Source organism: Ictidomys tridecemlineatus, chromosome 2 (assembly GCF_052094955.1).
Source record: "Ictidomys tridecemlineatus isolate mIctTri1 chromosome 2, mIctTri1.hap1, whole genome shotgun sequence".
Lineage (NCBI taxonomy): Eukaryota > Metazoa > Chordata > Mammalia > Rodentia > Sciuridae > Ictidomys > Ictidomys tridecemlineatus.
In genome coordinates, this window is record NC_135478.1 from 158,711,708 (window position 1) to 158,731,612 (window position 19,905).

The 19,905-nt window shown below is 36.3% G+C and overlaps 1 protein-coding gene across 9 annotated transcripts in view; it reads left to right on the forward strand.

Moving 5' to 3' along the window:
* The first annotated feature begins 428 nt into the window (after positions 1 to 428).
* Dgkb (diacylglycerol kinase beta) overlaps positions 429 to 19,905 on the forward strand; it is a 651,708-nt gene continuing 632,231 nt past the window's right edge. For 5 of the 9 annotated variants that reach the window (XM_078040042.1, XM_078040046.1, XM_078040043.1 and 2 more), the window contains exon 1: positions 746 to 1,173. The gene's annotated coding sequence lies outside the window, so the exon portion shown is untranslated. Of the gene's footprint in view, positions 640 to 744; positions 1,174 to 18,253; positions 18,341 to 19,905 lie in introns of those variants that run through there. The other 4 variants (XM_078040040.1, XM_078040041.1, XM_005328769.5 and 1 more) reach the window with 4 other exon arrangements.

The window sequence follows — 19,905 nt, forward strand, 5'->3', positions numbered from 1 at the left end:
ATACTCATGGCTGAAAATCATCATTTTTATGTGTGTCCTGATTGGTTACGTATATATACATTTTCCATCTTAATAAATGTCTAGTTCATCCTTATTCATCCACTCCTGGGTTACCAAGCTGGAATGCAGCAATAGTGTGCGCAGCTGCCACAATTCATAGACGTGGATTAGGCAGGTGGTTGCTGAACAATGACCCATCAAAGATTACATACTCTATAGAAAGAGGGGAGACAGGTATCAGGTTTCTCATGGGAGGGGAGATATACACTGAATGGTAGTAATTGCAGTGAATTCAGTTTAATGTCTCAATAACAGTCACTCATAACCTATACAGTCTTCTCCTCTATCTAATAACTCAACCAGCAGTTAAACAGCTGTGAAGCCCTGTCTCCCTGATTTTCCCCTGTGCTCCAACAGCAATAGTAGCAACAGCAGCAGCAGCCAGAGATAGGCAGGGCTGTTGCTTGCAGCCGTGCAGATTGCCTCCTCCTCACCGCACGCGCGCGCGCACGCACACACATACACACACACATACACACGCACACACACACACTGAACAGACTTCCAATATCAAGGCGTCTTTGATAAAAATCAAGGGATGAAAAGAGATGAAAGAAGAGCGTTAGTCATGGACAACAGGTATTTCCAATTATCTGGTAAATCCAGTGTTCTTGATGCTTATTGGCATGAATAATAAAATAATCTTTTGCCCTACCTAGCCTGAGTAGGAGAGGAGGTCCGTAGTGGAGGAGGGTGAAGTGGGAGGAGTGAGATGTGGGGAAGAGGGACGCCAAAATTGACTTTCAAGCTCCGGAAACCTACGTCTTTCATGTCTTTCAACCTCCGCTGTTTTTGAGTTGCAAAGGATCAGGGACTGGTGGACTGCAGGCAGCCGGTGCTGTTGCCTGGAAGTAGATTTCCATCTTTTCCGACACTAGTTTGAAGGGGCAGTGTGTTCTGGAAGCGGGTGGCAGTAGGGAGGAGGATGCTGTGAGCAGAGTTCTTTAGCTCCACTCCTCAGGGGAAGCCGAGCTGTGGGAGAGCCTTCTTACTGAGCGGACGGCGTGTGAATTGGAAAGGATCCTGAGAGCTGGTCGGTCCCAGTTCCTCTCCGGAAAAGCAGTCGCTCTCCCTTTCGGAGATGCCCCTAACCTTCGCCTGCATCACACTGCAGTAAGTTAAACTGGACACGGTTGGCAATTTGAGTGGCTTCTGAGTATGGAGTGCGGGGGAAGGGAAGCTGAAAAGAAATGGAGAGGAAAGTTAGAAAAACACAGCTTTGAATTTTCCCATGCAATGTGCAATCATTCGGTTTGTCTCCCTGACTCCTGTCCTAGTTATGCTGTGGTCGTGTTACTCAGTTATTTGCACTGCTGATTGCTAGTTAGGTCTGCAGAAAGTGCCCGGTTTGTTGTGATTTTAAGCAACAAAGCTGGTAGATGTGTTCTAGATTTAATTCCAAAGTGGTCTGCTGAAAGTTACTGATGAGATGGCAGCTTGCCTTTAAAAAAATAAATCAGCAATGGGGCTGGTTTAGAATTCCAAATGCTCTAGATAATGGTTGTAAGTTTCACTCCTGATTTATTTCCTAAACGTAAAACAAGCAGACAAAACAAAAATGTCTTTGATTTACCTTATTAAATTAAGAAAAAAAAAAAAGAAAAAGAAATGTGAACTCAGGCTCTGGGTTACTGCTAGGCAACAACAACCTAGGGGGCACTGGTAATATGATCACATTCAAATATTCTTCAGTGGGTGGCATGCAGAGAGTTCCCCCAGTTTCTTATTGCTGCAGTAATCTCCACTTGTTCAACAGTATCTTCCTTGTGATTTCACAGTGGTGATTTTTTACATAGATGGCTCTATACTTAGAAACTAAGCAGCATTGTGTTCACTGGCAGAAAATGAAGGCTTAAAAAAACTTTTAAAAAACAACTTAAACTCAAATTGCAGATAACCAACTCTTTTAAAAATAGGTCAGTAAGGGCCAGCCCATTGTAAAGCAAATGCCCAAATAAGCATGAATGCAGGCAGAACACTAAAGGTCTTTTTTCTAAAAGAGAAACTGGGAATTATTAATCTGAATATGTTGAAGTGTCTAGCCAGGCCCTCTCATAGATTGTAATTTTATAATGGTGAAAAGAAAAAGAAAAAAAAAAAGAAAAAGAAAAGAAAACGAGTCTCTCAAGTTGAAAGCATATGGTACACAAAAAAGTTATATTTAATTGGAGGATCATTGGAGAAATTTCTATATTATTACATCTTTCTCCAAGAAAGACTAATGTAAATTAGAAAGTACTGAAAACAGAATTCAGGATTTTAAACTGGATGTTCCTATAAAGTAGCATAAACTCTATAGGTTAAGGTGGTTACAAACTTTTGAAATAACTCTTGTGTGATGCACAATATTTCTGAAGACCTCTGCCATGAGAAAAGAGGAAATTAAAGCCTACTCTTATCCTATTATTTCAATTTTAAATTGTATTATACTTTCTTTAATCCACCTAATCTTCATTAGTTTGCTAAAAATAAAATATGTCCAGGATGTAATTTGTTTAGTCTAATTAGCTGCTCATCCTGTCGATATCTAGATACAAAGCTTTTCTTAGTACTTTTGGCATTGTATTGTTGTAGTATCCATTCCACACATGAAATTTCTCTCTGCATAAACATGTGACTTTCTGAGTCACTGAGTAAAATATAATCCAGAGGACGTATTTGCTATGTATTTATGTATTTGTATTATGATAATGCATACATGAGGGTGATTAAAAAGTTTAGGCAGCAATAAAAAAGATCTAGGTAAAGAAGAATATAGGTTGAAGGAGTTTTTAAGCAGTTCCATGTACTCTAAAAGAGATGAATACTTGAACTTCAGGTAGCAATCTAAAGAGAAGGAATATCAGGTGGAAGACATTGATAACAACTTATGAAAATGTCTTTAAAGACAGAAACTTAGGTAGTTGGAGGTGAAGTATAGAAATAACCTTGATTCACACTTTTCTGGTCCTACTGATAAGAAAAATTTGTATTATGTTGTTAAGAAAACTGTTACGTTTTTGAAAGAAAGCAATTATTTTAAGGTTTAAACCATTGGTGAGGTTTATTGGGACAGTGTTTGAACTAGGAAAGTATCCTGTGAGTCATGGTTTTCCTTGTACACTACTGAAAGAAGAAAGAGTTGTAGCCACACAGGTCAGACATAGATAGTTGCTTGTCCCTAAATCTAATTTGTCTGCTAATAATAATAAATATGATATATATAGGCTTGATATGACATTTTAAGATTATTATTTCCTGGATGCTTCTTCTGGCTGACTCAGGATCAGAGCTGTATTTATGTATGCAAGATAGTGTTGCAGAATTCTCTTAAGAGTAATACCTCTAACCTATGAGCACCTGCCCAGAGGAAGATTCAGGCAAAGCTGAGAATAAACCTCTTCCTAGAGCCCCTATTCTATCTACAGCATTCTCGCTCTTATAAAACACCAACATAAAATAACCTCAAGTAAGAGCCCATGTACTTGTTGACCCTGGGTATCAACCGTGAAGTAGATTCAATTCCTTCAGAGCTCTGCCGATTATTTCCATACATAATTTGCTCATTGCACAATGAATGATAATGATAATTTCTGTAAGTATAGTCAATGCAGTACTAGGTCAAGTATTTTGAAAGTGTTGTTTCATTTATGGTATAACAGCTATGGAAGGGAGATGGCATTCTCTCCCATTTGGAGGGAATTCAATGTTCCATAGAATAAAAGAAATGTTGAAAGCAACATATTTGGTAGATAATGGACTAGGATTAGCCCACAAATGTGACTAACTCCAATTTCTAGTCATTTTTCTTCTTGTTGTTGTTTACCTGAACTATTCAAATGGTACTCTGTTGATGATTAGGTGTGTTAAGTCTACCATTTTGTGGATGCAGTTGGTAAGTGAGTGTTTGAGAAGTCACATCAGGTAGGGGAGATCTTTCTGCTCTGATGATACCAAAGATTGGAACCCCCAAAATTGGAACCTAAATTAACCCCAGATCCAAACCTGGCATAGTCACCATCCAATTTCAGGTTCCGCTTTGGCTTTACAAACTGTGGAAATGAAGCTGGGGACATTGCCAGGAAGATGCTGGAGTTCATTTGGGAGGAATGAAGTTGGAAGAGGGATAAAAGGAAAATAAATGGATGACATGGTAGGAGACACATAAAATGTGTCCAGATCCTTTGTTCTGAGGTTCTCTAAAAGACTCCTTAGGCCATGTGTGGGGGGTGGATATGTTTAAAGTCGCAGATAAAACACAGACTTGAAACATCTCTTTAAATAATTGTAAGATCTGATTATAAAAATGAGGTTAGGCTTATCTCCAGATAATCTTTACACACTTTTAAGAGGGAAAAAAATGATTCAAAGAAAAGTGGGGTGAAAAAGGCCAGATGATGACTGTAGAGGTAAAACAGTGCATGGAAATATCACTGATTGTTGCATAATCGTTTCTTGAAAATTTGCCAAGAAGCAAAAGGCCATCTTCAACTACTGAGGAGCAAAACAGAATGTGAAGTGTTAGGTAAAATGTGAAGTGTTACGGAGCCTAACATGATTACTGCCACTTGTCTTCTTATCACAGAAGACAAACACTAACAAGGAATAAAATGAAAATGTTATAGGCATAGAGCCAAACAATATTTTAGGATTGGTCTTTCTCAGCATGCTAAATTTAAACAGCTGAAATTCTTTTTTAAGGACTTTCTGAGTCAACAATTTGAAATGAGGATTTGCCTTTTAATAGGGAGTTTGTATTGCCTTGTAAATTTGAAACACTGTGTCCTTGACTGGGTTATTTTTGATTGGCAACATGCCAATCACTATAGATGCAAGGAACATAAAAACTGTTACCTTCAAATCAGAAAGTAAATGAGCGTGCTCCACAAGCTGAGTTGATGCTACTGAGCTGTTGTCAAATATGTATGTAGTGATGGAGCTTTGCAAATATGTTCACGTTCTTGGCCCTGATTCATTCCCTTGTCATTTGTGACATTTCACGTTGGGGCTGGGAATGCAATTCTGAGGGATGATTTTTAAAAGTAGTATTGAAAATGGCCTTCATCTTTTTACAGTTTAAAAATCATGGTACCAACTTTTGTTGAATGTTTACTATATGCCAGCTAACTTTATAAGCATCTTGTACATTTAATCTTGACATTACCCTTATTTGATAATCCTAATTGTTTTTTTCCTTCTCATTTTATAAGGGCAAACTGAGGAACAGGAGGGTTAAGTGATTTTCCACAGTTAGAAACTTGTAGATATACAGTGGGGGCTTGAATCCAGACAGTTTGGCTCTAGAAACTAGATTTTTAACCAAAAGCTTGAAAGTCTACTATTTGTCATTGGTTTATTATAATCCTCTACGGTTCATACTATCTTATACCTCCTTTGTTTCTGTTTATATTTGTCTCTCTGGAATTTACAGTTTTATTTTGTTTTGGTGCTGAGGATTGAACCTGAGTCTCCCTACCACTGACATACGACATCCCTAGTCCTTTCCATTTTTCATTCTGAGAAAGGATCTCACTAAGTTGCCCAGGCTGCCCTCGAACTTGCCATCCTCCTGCCTAGGCCTACAAAGTAACTGGGATTACAGGCTAGAATATTGTGTCCAGCTGGAATTTACTTCTTGATTCCCCAAATCCTCTGGCCTCACACCATACTCACGTGTGTCATTTTGTAATGAAACTTCAGCCCTTAAGCTTTTAGTGTAGAGTCATGACCCACTGGGGATTTTATTTGGATTTTACTGCTGATCTGAGATTCTACCAAAATCTGTGTTTTTCTTCGTTGAATATGCCACAGAGTTGAAATGGTCTTGTTTCCACACTGAAGAGGGGAAACAAGACTTATTTTTTTAGAACTTTAGTGTTTAGCATAGTGTCTAACATGCCATTGAAGCTCAATAAATACTTCTCTTAATAAACTGACCTCAGGACTCCAACTCTATTCCCTAAAAGGAATAGGGAGACCCACGTGCAAAATATTTCACCTTTACCTTCCAAAAAGACTAGAGAATTGCCTTTTAAACACAAGGTGTAAATTTTGAGCCAGGGAATATATTTTAATAAACAAAACTCCTGGTTGGTATCTAAAATTACTCAAAATGCATTTACTTCCCCTGTGTGGTTTGAATTGAGTATCCCTTACCCAACACGCATGGGACAAGAAGTGTTTCAGATTTTTTGCAGGAATATTTGCATATACATAATAGGATATCTTGGGGTGGGACCCACGTCTGAAAATGAAATTCATTTGTTTCATATATAGTTATACAAATAGCCTGAAGGTAACTTTATACAATATTTTTAGTGTGCCTGTTTTTCAGCTCACCTGTTGCATGAGATCAGGTATGAAATTTTCTACTTGTGGCATCATGGCTATACTCAAAAAGTTTCTGATTTGAGAGCACTTGAGATTAGGAATGCTCAACCGGTATTAAGTATTTAAAATATAGGGGAAGATATTTTTGGAAAATGAAATAACATTTATTTCCAAATCATAAGGTAGAATTTTTATTGATCCCTCATTTCTGATATCAAGTTATTTTTGTATTTTTTAGAGGATAAAAATAAATATTAGAATAAATGAGTTAGTCATCAAAGGTGTCCTGCCCTTATAGGACAATAGTGTGAAAGTTGTGAAACTGTGCTTTTTAAAATTGTTTTTTGAACTCTTATTTCCTTTGAGGAAAAATACCTTATGAAATTTTAATTCAGTGGTAGCTAACAAATAGTGAATCCTATCTGAAAACAGACCTTCCATACTTCAGTACCACTACAGAGACTGAAGTCAAGGTTGGTAGTAGGAAATTATTCCCAACTTCCCTCCCTCAAAGAAGTATTTTCAGTTTATATGATTACTTGAACCCTAGTTTTTAAAATTTCTTTTAATAAATATTTAAATGTTATGTAACTAGACTATTATTTTTCAGATATAATAGTTTTTAAAAAGCAATGTCTTAGGCAAAATCATTCCATTTTGTTATTCTTCCTAATCCACATGAATTATCAAATAAGAATTACAATAAGGGGAAGGACAGATGGGAAGAGAAGTATGGTAGCTATTTAAAATGTCTGGTCTTGGGCTGGGGATGTGGCTCAAGCGGTAGCGCGCTCGCCTGGTATGCGTGCGACCCGGGTTCGATCCTCAGCACCACATACCAACAAAGATGTTGTGTCTGCCGAGAACTGAAAAATAAATATTAAAAATTCTCTCTCTCTCTCTCTCTCTCTCTCTCTCTCTCTCTCTCTCCTCTCTCACTCTCTCTTTAAAAAAAAAAAAAAAAAAAAAAAAAAATGTCTGGTCTTTGGAGTTACATCAACAGAGTAATCTTAGAATGACGTTTTCCCAGTGAGGCAGTTGGACCTTGCTTTACATTTACTTTTTTAAAAAAAATTCCAGGTTTTGATCATGATGAGATAAAGTTGTGAATAAAGGTGTGAAGAAATTCACTGTACAAATAATTTCTCAATATGCAAAAAAAGCCAGAATTTTGCCATTCTAGTCTTAGTTACAATGATATAGGGATTAAAATCTAAATGTAAAAACAACCCTTATATTAGTTTCATATTGGTAAAAATATTTAATGTAACTCAACATTTATTAAATATTATTTAAACTTTTTATAAGGAGTTTTATTAATTACTATTAGGGCCCAAATTTTTTTATTGAATTACAAAGTCAAAAATAAAGATAACTGTTAATATAGATAAATTAAATATACATGTACACTTCCTGAGTAGTGGCTGATGCACAATTAATCTTCAGAAATTCTAGTTCCCTTTCCTTTTTGTAAAAACAAACAAACAAACAAACAAAAAACCTATATTGAGAGGTCTTTCATTTCAATTTCTCTGACATTCATCAAATGTAGTCATACTTACCTATTTGATATATAAGATGACTTTCTATTTTGTTTTATATAGACTACTCTGCTATTTGTACCTAAGCACACTGTGAAAACATGACCTCTTCTGTGAGGAAAATTACTATTTCCTAGATTGATTCCTTTTGAGTTATATGAACTGGAAAGGAGGAAGAAATAGAAGTGCTATGAGAAAGCATTATAGGATACTTGACCTGAAAACAGAACTTCAAACAGAAAAGATGAGATTGTAGTTTATTCAGCAAGTTGTTTTGCTGATACAGGTGTTATAAAAGTGTTTCTTCCCTGGCTTTTGACCAAAGAATTCCTTTGCTGGTTAATGAAAAAGAAAAAAAAAAAAAGAAAAATAGAGCTGGGGAATTCTTGCTTGTCATGCCTTTGCTTCTGTACATTTTGGAGACTGCAAGTAATAGCTACTGGGAAGTTTGATTCATACAAATGGAGATATGAAGGCCATGGCCTAAAGACAGAAGTACTGACACCATGACCCTGATCCTGTTTCATCCTTCAGCCACCAATGGGCTACTCTGTGAGACACTGAGCCACTATCAGTGGAGGAGGAGTAATGATAGCAGACAAGTGCCCATAGTACCTAAAGTTGCACTTCAGTGAAAGAGAAAGATGGAAGTAAAAACACCTCAACAGGGAGACAAGCACCTAATGTGCTGTCCTCATATTGCTATGAGAGACAAAGAGCTGACACCAAGAACAGAAGAGCCTCGTGGCAGGGGAACAGACTGGTCTCAAGATTAACAGGGACCACTTGTGCCCTCCCCACCTCATCAGTTTTGTTTTATTTTTCCCTCTGTAGTTGACGGTGAGTATAAGGTGACAGGGAGTTCAAGGGGATTGTACACTTGAAGGAATCCTTAAGAGCAAGACAGATGAATTCATGGTGAATCAGAATTTCAGAATTATCGAGCAAAACACTTTCATTCAGTCAAAAACATGACTCCCACATTGCTTTTTTCTTTCCCTTTATATTATAGAATTATTCAGCTTCGGGCAGCTTTTAAAGATTAGAAATATGCAAGTACTTAATGTTGCTTAGTAACTTCTCTTGCCTGTCATTTTGGGCTGCACATTATCGACTTGTAACTTCCCCACACTTGTCCCAAATTACTAGAATCAGGAAAGAGCCCGCAAGCTGATGAGTCACTTTGTGATCCGGTTGTTCTTAGTAAGAGTTCTGATCACCAGAATGGGTGCCTTGTTATTACATAATGTCGTGTGCCACAGCATATGTTAGAACTTTCTATTTGGTAAATAAAGGTTCCCTGTCACACGTTGAAGAAAGCAGTGTAGTGTAAAAGCCATTCAGGAGGGGCTATTGTTTTGCTTAGTCTCAGATTTTGAGTGTGCCCTGTCCAAAGGACAATATATTCTGACAGTGAAGTGGTAAGGTCTTTGAGCTTCAAGTAGAAATTTTGTTTTGGACCTACCAATCCTTCTGGTATCCAACTTAACTGCATAACTACTTGGTGGTGCATTTGATGCTTAATTAACTATATTATCTTTGTAAGAGCAATTAAAAAAGAATAGTTTGGGCTGGGGATGTGGGTCAAGTGGTAGTGTGCTTGCCTGGTATGCGCAGGGCGCTGGGTTTGATCCTCAGCACCACATTAAAATAAAATAAAGATGTTGTGTCAACCAAAAAATACTAAAAAATAAACATTAAAAATTCCTCTCTAACAGAAAAAGAATAGCTTGAAAGTGACTATAATATTGCTATTTTATGATTAAGTAAATGTACCTTAATTGTTTATATTAATGACTGTAAAAATAAGAAAACATGTGTTTGACTTGATGTATTTGTCAACACTGTAGCAGTGCTACACTGATCAATTTTTTTTTTCTGCACTAAGAAGCATCAAAGCTTCTTGAAGGAATTTGCACCTGGAATTTGCACCTGTATTGTACAGTGATTATCCTAGACAAAAGAATGTCCTATAACCTCTGCTTCTTTAGCATTTGTTTGATGATACTAATGAGGGAAAATCCAAACTATGTTACATGGTAAAGAAAACTTGTTTGAAGAATAATAGCATATGTATTAAGAGAAGGAAAATCATAAAAGAGAGGGAAATCTTTCCCAATTTAACCATTAATTTTTTAATTTGCGTAGTCCAGATGCAAGCATGTGCTGGCCAGGGATGGAGAACAAACTTCCCTGACCTTATTTAATCACAGAATCCTTCCTTCTGGGAGCATCTACTAATATGCCTTTGGAAAACCCAGAGTACAATTTAGGAAATAGTGGTCTATTAGCATTTGATTATTAATTTAAAAATTTGAATACCTACCATGCATTAGACAGTAGGTTCTGGGAAGCAAATTATGAATAAAACCTGGCTCTGACACTAAGGAGCTCCTAACTGTGTAGTTGACGTTGGAGGAAGACATGTAGATGTAGAAATTAAAATACCATGGCTATATGTAGCGGCAGAAGTAGGCACATGTTGCTATAGGAGATGAGGAGAGGAAGAGACTAAGGAATTAATCAGATAATTTAGAATCTGATTTGAGTCTTGAGGGAAGACCAGAAATTCACTCAAAAGATGACAAAAGCACTTATAAAGATATATCTAGAGGTTATTATTTGTTTATTTTCCCATGAAAACCAATATTCCTTTTGTTTATCCAACCCAACTCTGGAGTGAACAGTTAGCTATGTGAAAAAGAGATATGACCAAACTTACACATCTCTTTCCTAGTTTGTTCTTATAGATGGGCATTGAATCCTTAGGCATAGATAAGAATCCCCGAGAAAATACTGCTAGAATGAAAAAGAAGATACTTTTAGGGGAAAAAAGATGCATCCTAATATTTTTAGAATATTTTGATGAAGACAAGCTTGTAAAGAGTGCAAATGGCTTGTCTTAGAGAATGGAAAGTACAAGAGTGATCTGTGGCATTCTGAAGACCCAGAGAAAGCATGCTGTAAGAATGACAAAGTATTGGTTACTGCCAAGAGGTGAAGTGAAATGGGCCTGGAAAATATCAATTGCCTTTGAACACAAGGAGATCATTGATGGTCTTAACTAAAGACACATTGCTGAAGTGGGGGGAGGGTGTGAAACTAAGAAGAAAATGTGTGGAGTGTGTAGGAGTTCAGGAAAGAGAGACAGTGACTCATTCAAAAGTTGTATCTATGAAGGTTTAAAGAAAGAACTGTTTTCTGGAGAAGAATAGGGGTTTGAAGAAGCTTTCACTTTTCTGAGATGGGATATAATATATATATATATATTTAAATATCTATGAGAAGTGAAGAGTGATTTAAAAAGTGTAGAGGAGAAAAGGGATGTTTGATAGATCTTATCAGTCCCACATTCTCATGTATCTAAGACAGAGGATATAGGTTCACTTTGACCAAGAGGGGTACCACCTCTAGATAAAGAGGGGAGGAAGGATAGAAAGGAACAAACTGAAGAGGTGTGAAGGTTTTACAGTGCTCAGCTGAGAATATTTCTGGAATTTAAATTTTCTTCCTTTGAACCAAGAGGAGAATGTTTTAAGTTTAGAAAGTTTATTTTCCAGAGCCATATACTATGATCTGAGCAATATTGGGAAGAGGCTATTTGAGAAGATGATCTTTGATTTATGATAATAGCAATTTACCTCAAAATGTCATTCTATACGCAGCTGGATGTGACATAGAAAACGTGAAAACATGAATAGAATTAATCAAAATTAGATTGTTTTATTTTTTTGATTTTATTAAAATACCACACCTACTTCTCAGTGTCATCTATGATCTTCCTTATTACTCCTTCAGATGTGGAAATCTGGATGGCAAAGTTTCTATCTGTATCTCCTGTCATCATTAAGATTGGTTAAGTTACATAGATCAAGACGTCAGTTACCTCTGGCAGAAATCCCCCTCAACTCACCTGCATCAGCATTCCTATCTATTCCAGGTTAACCACTGCTCCATATGAATCTTGTTATTGCCTGGAACTTGTTACCTTGGGAATCATGAACTATAATGCAGTCATCACATGGCTCACTCTACCTCCCACCAACCTGGGGTACCTCAACAACCTCATTTTCTTCCAATGACTCTTTTTTCCCTTTTCTTACTATCCAGACAAGGCCTGTTATACAACTTAAAGAACTGTCTTGTCTAAATCTTCATTTCTCTGTACTCATTTCCTTCCATTTCACATCCAGGAAAATCATTATTCTTTCTCACTTGAGCAATGTGACTTTGGAGTTTTTGTAAAATTATTAATATCTACCACACTTCAACCTTACTTCCCATGATCCCCTAACTTCTCTATGTCCCTGGCTTTTAGAAAAAGCTTCAGGACATGGACCCTCTTTATGTCTTCAAGAGTGTCAACTGCTGCTCTACTCTTTTCAACACTGTGCTCTGAGGATCCTCGCTGCCAGAGTAACTTCTTTACCTTACTTGCACTCACATTGTTGTTCATTTTTTTTTCTAGTATCTATAATAGCGCCTGGCACCAAACAGATACCTAAAAAGCACTGAATAAACAAGGGAACTATGACAATGCCCTTTGCTTGATTGGAGAGGATGAGCTGTCTCATGAAAGATCTCTCTGGGAAAACAATACATTTTTTTTCCTTTAAGTCTTCTCTGTTAAATAGGTAAATGGCCATCTCCTTCCTTCTCTGAAATACACCATACCTTCTCTTTTCCTATACATCATCATTATTCTTTTCTGCTTATAAGAAATTGCTTGTTATTTAGAATACCTTCTTGGTATGAAATAGTAATGAATATTTTTGCTCTTTATGGAGAAAATATTCAATCATATTATTCTGTTTTGAGAGAAGGAGATTATTTTTAATTTAACAAAGTTACAGTATTTAGAACTATATTTCGACAACGTTAGCAAGATAAGGTAGACATAGGCATTTGTTTTATTTATGACATTTTGTGAACTGATTTATAAGTATTCAGACTGTGAACTGAATATAAAGGAGGTGAAGGATAGGGTTATTTTCAGAATTTGACGAATACAAGCATGGAGACTTTGAGGAATCATAGGAAGTAAACAGAAGGCTAAGAGGTCACACATAGAAAGCACAGAAGATAAGAATCTACTTTTCCTAGTGCTTTGTCACTTTCTTGGGGTCACATTTAAGTGATGATGTGCTGATAGTAACAAAAGAAAAGATTTTTCCCAGTCACATCAAATACTTTCTATACAAAGTGTAAAAAAAAAAATTATAAAAGGTTTTATCAGGATTTTCAGGTTTAACTCAGGAGTGGATAGTCAAAAGTTCAGATTCTTCATTCTTGTCACCTACCTTCTCATCCTCCTTCTTTTCCCCCATAGAATCAAATTGCTTAGAGAAATAAATAAAGGTTTTTTTTTTAGAAGAAAAGGTTGATTTCTATCAAAGTTCATCTTCAAGTAGTGCACTCTTAGCAATTTACTAGTCTGTTTTGCAAGTGTGCAATTTCCATTTACCTTCAGCTTCAAAAATCATAGAATGAGGTTGTATCTAGGATAGCCTTTGAATTTATAATAATTTTTTCCTATGTAATTCTATTTAAGCATCATAAATAAGGTTAACCGTGGCCTACCCCTCCCCCCCAAAAAAGTATACTCAATTTCCTTGGCACACAATATAGTGTATGCCCTCATTAATTTTATTTAACATTTATGTGGTGCTGAGGATCAAACTCGGGGCCTTAAGCATGCTAAGTAAGCACTCTACCACTGAGCCACAACCCCAGCCCAGTCCTCATTAATTTTATCTGAGATTTTTAAAATATGATTTTATGAAAAGTGAAAACCAGAATGAAAAGAGTCAGACTGGAAAATTCCATTAGATTTTATGACTAGGTAAATCCTGACAAACTGATTTATTTTTTAATGCACATATGTTTAACTTTTTCTCTATTTCATTTGTTGTAGACATTACTGAAAGAAGTTAATGTATTTATGTATGATACTTATCCCATGTCATATAGGAAAAACAAATGAAAACTAATTTTGAGTTTAAAGAAATAAGCTGATAGATTCAAATTGAGCTATTCCACTTTTTTTTTAACAGTAGTAAGATTTTATGTCTTTATTTTATGCTCCTTTCCTTTCAATTTATACTTTAGTTGCCGAGGTCTGGAATACAAACTATTAATTGATACCTTTGAAGACTTGTTTTTTCTTATATTATAAGTACTGTTGGCCTGTTACTACACATGGGATGCTTATTCTCTGCTAGTGTGTTTGGCTGCTCCAGTTTCCTGAATTGAACTGTAAAATGATCTTCCTCTCCCATCTCCTTTTAAGTGGGGTTTGTGATGGGTCATAGCCAGACCTATTGTACTGGAACTTCGGACGGTCTGAAGAAAGATAAGAGATGAAATACAGAAGTGTTTTTCTGTAGAGCAATTAAATTCCCTAAAATGGTAGGGGCTGCCAGACATACTGAACCATGGTCCTCATTCTTGCCAATGCTAGAACCTGAACTGGCAGTTTTTGTTTTGACTACTTTAGAATTGATGATAAAAAAAGTCTTCACTGGAATGGCTCATGAATTCATTGTTGTGTTATATATAATATAATACTTCCTGGCTGCTATAATTCCATGGTATTTCTCTTTATTCATGTTAAACCAGCAAGGTGCAAGTTATATAATCTTTAATTAATGTTTTAAAAAATTATTAATCTTAAAAAACTTGGCTAGTCCAGGATACTTCATGATTTTAATACTTACAAAAGAGGGTGCAAGCAATATACTGCATGAAACTCAATTTACAACAATATTCTGTCTTCACACTATTAAGCTCTATGAGTACTCTCCTTTACAGAGCTGAAGATGAAGGAGGATAACCAAGGGAAATTGTGAAGAATCAACAAGCATTCTCTTTTGATTGCTAATTTTTTAATTTGCATTCCAGTTTTAATTCATCTTTATGTCTACCGAAGTCTATTTCTCTTATACTAACAAACACACACACAGTTGTGTTTGCATAAGTATATAAATACAAATTTATATTATACATAAATTACTCCCTGCATAGCTGGGATTACAGGCATACATGAACAAGCCCACCTACCATTTCTATGTTGATTGTTTCACAAAATTTTATGTAATACATTCTAAACAATGATCTACCCTTGCAATTTCCAGATGTATGACTCCTGCTCACAGAAAGATGATGAAGAGGGCTGGCCTTTTGAACACTTAAGGTGTCCCCTCCCTATTCACTATCTTAATTAGAGGTCAGGGGAATACTGGTATAATGGTGCAAGAATTTTTAACCCTTTATGGAATTAAAGTTATCTATGTGTTAGGAACAATGTTTACTGTATCAGGTTGCTCTTGGGGCCTCTGTGTACCTCCCACTAATTGCTTAGTCAGTTTTAACCTGCTATCAGTATATATTTAATTTGGCCTGGAAATGTATTAATAATTTCTTGATTATCAAATGCTTTTGCCTATTATCAATTCTTGTCATCCTTGTATTTGACATGTTTGACAGCTTCACTCATTTCTGAAATTTTATCTTCCATTGTTATTAGTTATGTCTGTACTACACTAATATTATTTTATTCATTCCAGCAGTTAGGAAGCATTTAAAACTAACCACCATTTGACAATCACTTGAAAAACAATACTAATCAAACTTACAAAAACTGACTGCCCCAGTGAGATTTCAGTTCAATGAGAGTGATTGATGTTATTATCTAATTTACAAAATATATTTTGAGCATCTACTTGATGCTAAGTTTTGTTCTAGGCATTGGAAATGCTGTACTAAAATGGTATAATCAAAACGTAGATTCTCTTGGGAAAGATGGAGAATGGAAGTAAAGATTAAATATAATTTTATATGTAAGACAAAAAAGTGAGGGCAGAGGAAAGAGATGGAGAGTGGGTACTATTTTAAATAATGTGCTATATTAGATTTTGAAAATGTGTTCTATCCCTCTACAAACAACCTACTTATGAAATTCCTGTAAGATACTTGAGAGGTGATGTTAATGGGCAGTTTGACATGTGAGACTTAAGGAGATTTGTTGGAGGTAAAATATATGGAAACTGTGTAAACCTGGAAGCTGGAAAGAGAACATAAAGGTTGAGTTTCCATGGAGAAGAATGTCCAGTGCTAAGTCTTGAATGTAAATCAACTTTTCATGACAGAACAGTGGTAGAGAAATCTACCAAGGGAACTGGGTTAGATTATTTTATAGCAATGAAGGAAATGGGGAATGCCAACAGGATGCTCTCAGATGCCACTAACCAAGTGTTTCAAGAAGGAAATGTTGCAGAAAGGTCTTAGTTGCAACTAAGAGGACCAGCTGGTTGACTTTGCTTTGACTTTAGGACTTTGAAAGAATTGTCTTTTCTGATTCTGAAAAGGGACTATCTTCTATCTCAGAGTGGTGTAGCAAAAGCTGACTGAAGCTAATTAAAGTGTGAATTGTTGGTGTTGAAATGGAGAAAAACAATCTAATGATCACATGAATAAATTGGAGTTTATACCTTAGGGTTCTAAATCTAGTGTCCAGAGGGTTTAAGAGGCTTTTTGAAGTAATTATGAACTGAGTTCTGAAGAATGTATCTTCTCATTACTATGTATCTATAGCATGGATACATAATAAAGAGAAGATAGAGAAGCATGTAAAAAGTCTAGTGCATGGTAAATTTGAGAGCTAAAAGAAGTCCATTCTAGCTGGTTTAGACATAATATGAGATTAAACAGAATCCAGGAGGTACAGGCCATTTTGTCTTTAACCTTAGAGCACTGTCAATAATCGAGGATTTAAAGGACATGGGAGATATGGACAATATAATGTAGTTTGATGAGATTACCCTAGCTGCTGTGTCCAAGATGAATTGCAGGTCAGGCAGAAGGAAGGAGGTAGCCAGTCAGCAAGCCATGGAAGCAATAAAGGTGAGTGGTTATTTTAGCCTGAATCATAATAGTAATGGTAGAAGTGATGAAAAATATATTTTTATAGTCGGATTTACAAAATGCAATTTGATGAGGCTTGTAACAGTCTGAATATAAGCATATGGAAAAATGAGGTAGAGAAATCAAGAACAAACTTTAGACTTCAGGCACAAGCAGCAGGGCAGCCAGGGCCTTGCAGCAATTAGAAGAGAATTAGAGCAGGATTGCTTTAGTCTGCTGATATTTTTGTCAAGCTTGTGAATTCAATTTAAACATGTTGAATTTTAGGGACGTTGAACCATTGTGATAAGCCTGCTAGACTCAAGAACATATCCTACTGACAACTTAAGAATAGTATCCTCAGACTCAATGGCACATGCCTTTAATCCCAGCAGCTCAGGAGGCTGAGGCAGAAGAATTTTGAGTTCAAAATCAGCCTCAGCAATGGTGAGGCGCTAAGCAACTCATCGAGACCTGTCTCTAAATAAAATATCAAATAGGGCTGAGGGTGTGTCTCAGTGGTTGAGTGCCCCTGAGTTCAATCCCTAGTACCTGCCCCCCCATCCAAAAAAAGAATAGTATCAAAACTCAATTTACTGTCATCACTCCAAATTCTCCTTCTACACTCAGATCTCAGTCATCTTAGTATATTCTCACTCCCTAGAATCTTCCTAGCTTCCATGACAGCTGGTTCAACTTCCCTCACCTGATGTTTGCTGTTTGGCCTTCTCTTACACTGACTCCTTCTTTTCCATTTCTGCTGCTTTTAGGTATTTTCAAGCTCTTAAATTTCACCCACTGTATTCTTCACCTGCACTTTCTTAATTTCTGGTCTCTCTATTTTCAGTCAATTCTTTGTTTGAAACTTTATTCTATTCTGTCAATTTCCCTATGGAAGATTCTGATTTCCCCATGTCCTTGCTCAAAATATTTTTTCTTTCTTTCTAAAATTTCCTTCTTTCCTGCATATTCACATTGGTCTGGCATTCAGACAAATAACAAAAGGCATCTGCAAAAGTCCTGTTAGCTTGTCACAGTTGTTAACACAGTGATTAAAAACAACCTGGTTTAAATTCTGCATTTAATATTCACTAGCTGTGGGACATTGGTTATTTCATCATAATTTCTGTTTTATTAATGGGATTATAAATAGCAACTCATGTACAGGCTAATTCATGGTATAAGTCCAGGAAATTCACTTACCAGAGTCCATGGCACAAAGATCAAATGAATGAATACAATTTCTGTATTTTGTTGTCCACCCACTATGCTCCATCTCTCTACATAGGCATGTGTAAGCACCTTATTGAACATGCCTTTTATTTTCCCTATTTGTGTAGTTTTATGTGCCTTGCATTTTTCTGCCTAGAATGTTTTATCCCTCTACTTTTGGTAGAACCTCCTTACAATATCTTCCTTTCTAATTTTTTTTTTCCTTGTAGCTGGGTGTGATGGCACATGCCCATAATCTGCCATTTGGGAGGCTGAGGCAGGAGGATCACAAGTATGAGGCCAGCTTCAGCAACTTGGTGAGATCTTATAAAACAAACAAACAAACAAACAAACACAAGGATGTAGCTCAGTGGTAAAGCACTGCTAGTTTCAATCCCCAGTACCAAAAATGAGGAGGTGGTGAGAATGTGACTCAGCGGTAGACCAAGCCATACCCAGGTTCAATTCCCAGTATCCTACAATTAACAAACAAACTCTTCTTTTCCAGAAACAGCTCCATTCTCACTCTTTCCAGGAAACATCCAGTTCTCTCACAATCTTTATCCATCCCCAACTCCAGGTTCTGTTGTTCCCCATTTTTATGTATTTTGACATATCTTATTAGCCGTGTGTATATGTTATAGCTTGTTATCTCTATAGTACATGAGGATCCTTAACTTATTTGTGTAGAATTCATAGTTACTGAAATATCTGTGAATGAATGACTGTAATAGAAGTAGGCAATCCCATCTAGTACCTTTAGATATTCTCCTATTTCCTTCAGAACACACAGAGGTTTTGGCTCCATTCTCCATCAAGGAACATCAAGTTACCTGGCTCAGATATTTTTTCTTCAACATAGGAGCTTTCAGGTCAGTAGTTATCTAAAAGGATCAGGGCTAATGCATTTTTCTGTGTTCCCAGGAACTCTAAACGAATTGCAACTAAGTTCTTCTGGCAATAATGTCCCTGCTTTTTTGTTAAGTCCTTAGTTGTTGTTGTTGTTGTTTTACATAATTTAAAGGAAGCAGTTTTAGGACAGGTGTAGAACATAGCTTTATACTGTTTCACTCAGAAATATCCAATAATTGGCCTCCTTTAAAATGACATAGAACAGAACAGAATATCTTTTCTGTTTCCTGCCTAATTTTCTCTGGACTGATCAATGGCCTTAGGAGCATGAGGGGCCATATTTTTAGGATGTTTCAAAAGCATAAATCAGGATAGATTCTCATTTTATTCATGACTATACTTGGTGGTAATTTACAGAGCCTAAGATGAGAGTTTATTTTTCCCCTCTGAAGTCTTCAGGGATGTTTTTGTCAGGATTTGGAAAATGTGCTCTAGGAGCAGAGTGATGAATTGAGTGCTGCCTCAGAAAAAGTCAGGCTGTCAGGGAACATATTTATCTCCTTTCGGGAAGCAGAGCAGGATAAGTACAGATCTTTAAAAAAGCTATGTGAAAACTTTCTAAGGTAAGGGAGAAGGTCAATCTGACATGGCTTTCTATTTATTTATAACTTATGGAATGTCCAGGCATAAAGAATAAACGGAAGTCCCCGGTCATTTAAAGATGAGCTTTTTTCCTTTTGTAGTGCAGTACTGAGGATAAATGGACAATTAAATGGTTCTTAATGGGATTTATGGTTTGGATGTGTCATGTTCAGAAAGTAGAGGTTATGGGGCTTCCGATTTGGGTAAAAGAGACACAGAAGCTTCCCCAATGAGACAGCTATTTATTGGAAAAGAGCAAAGTTAGATAAAGACAAGAAGGGGAACATTTATGATTACTACTGGGCACTTCACTCCAGCAAACTTATTATATTTTCTTTTTCTCGGAGAAGCATGTTTTTATGCTCTCAAAAAATAACATTTAACTTTT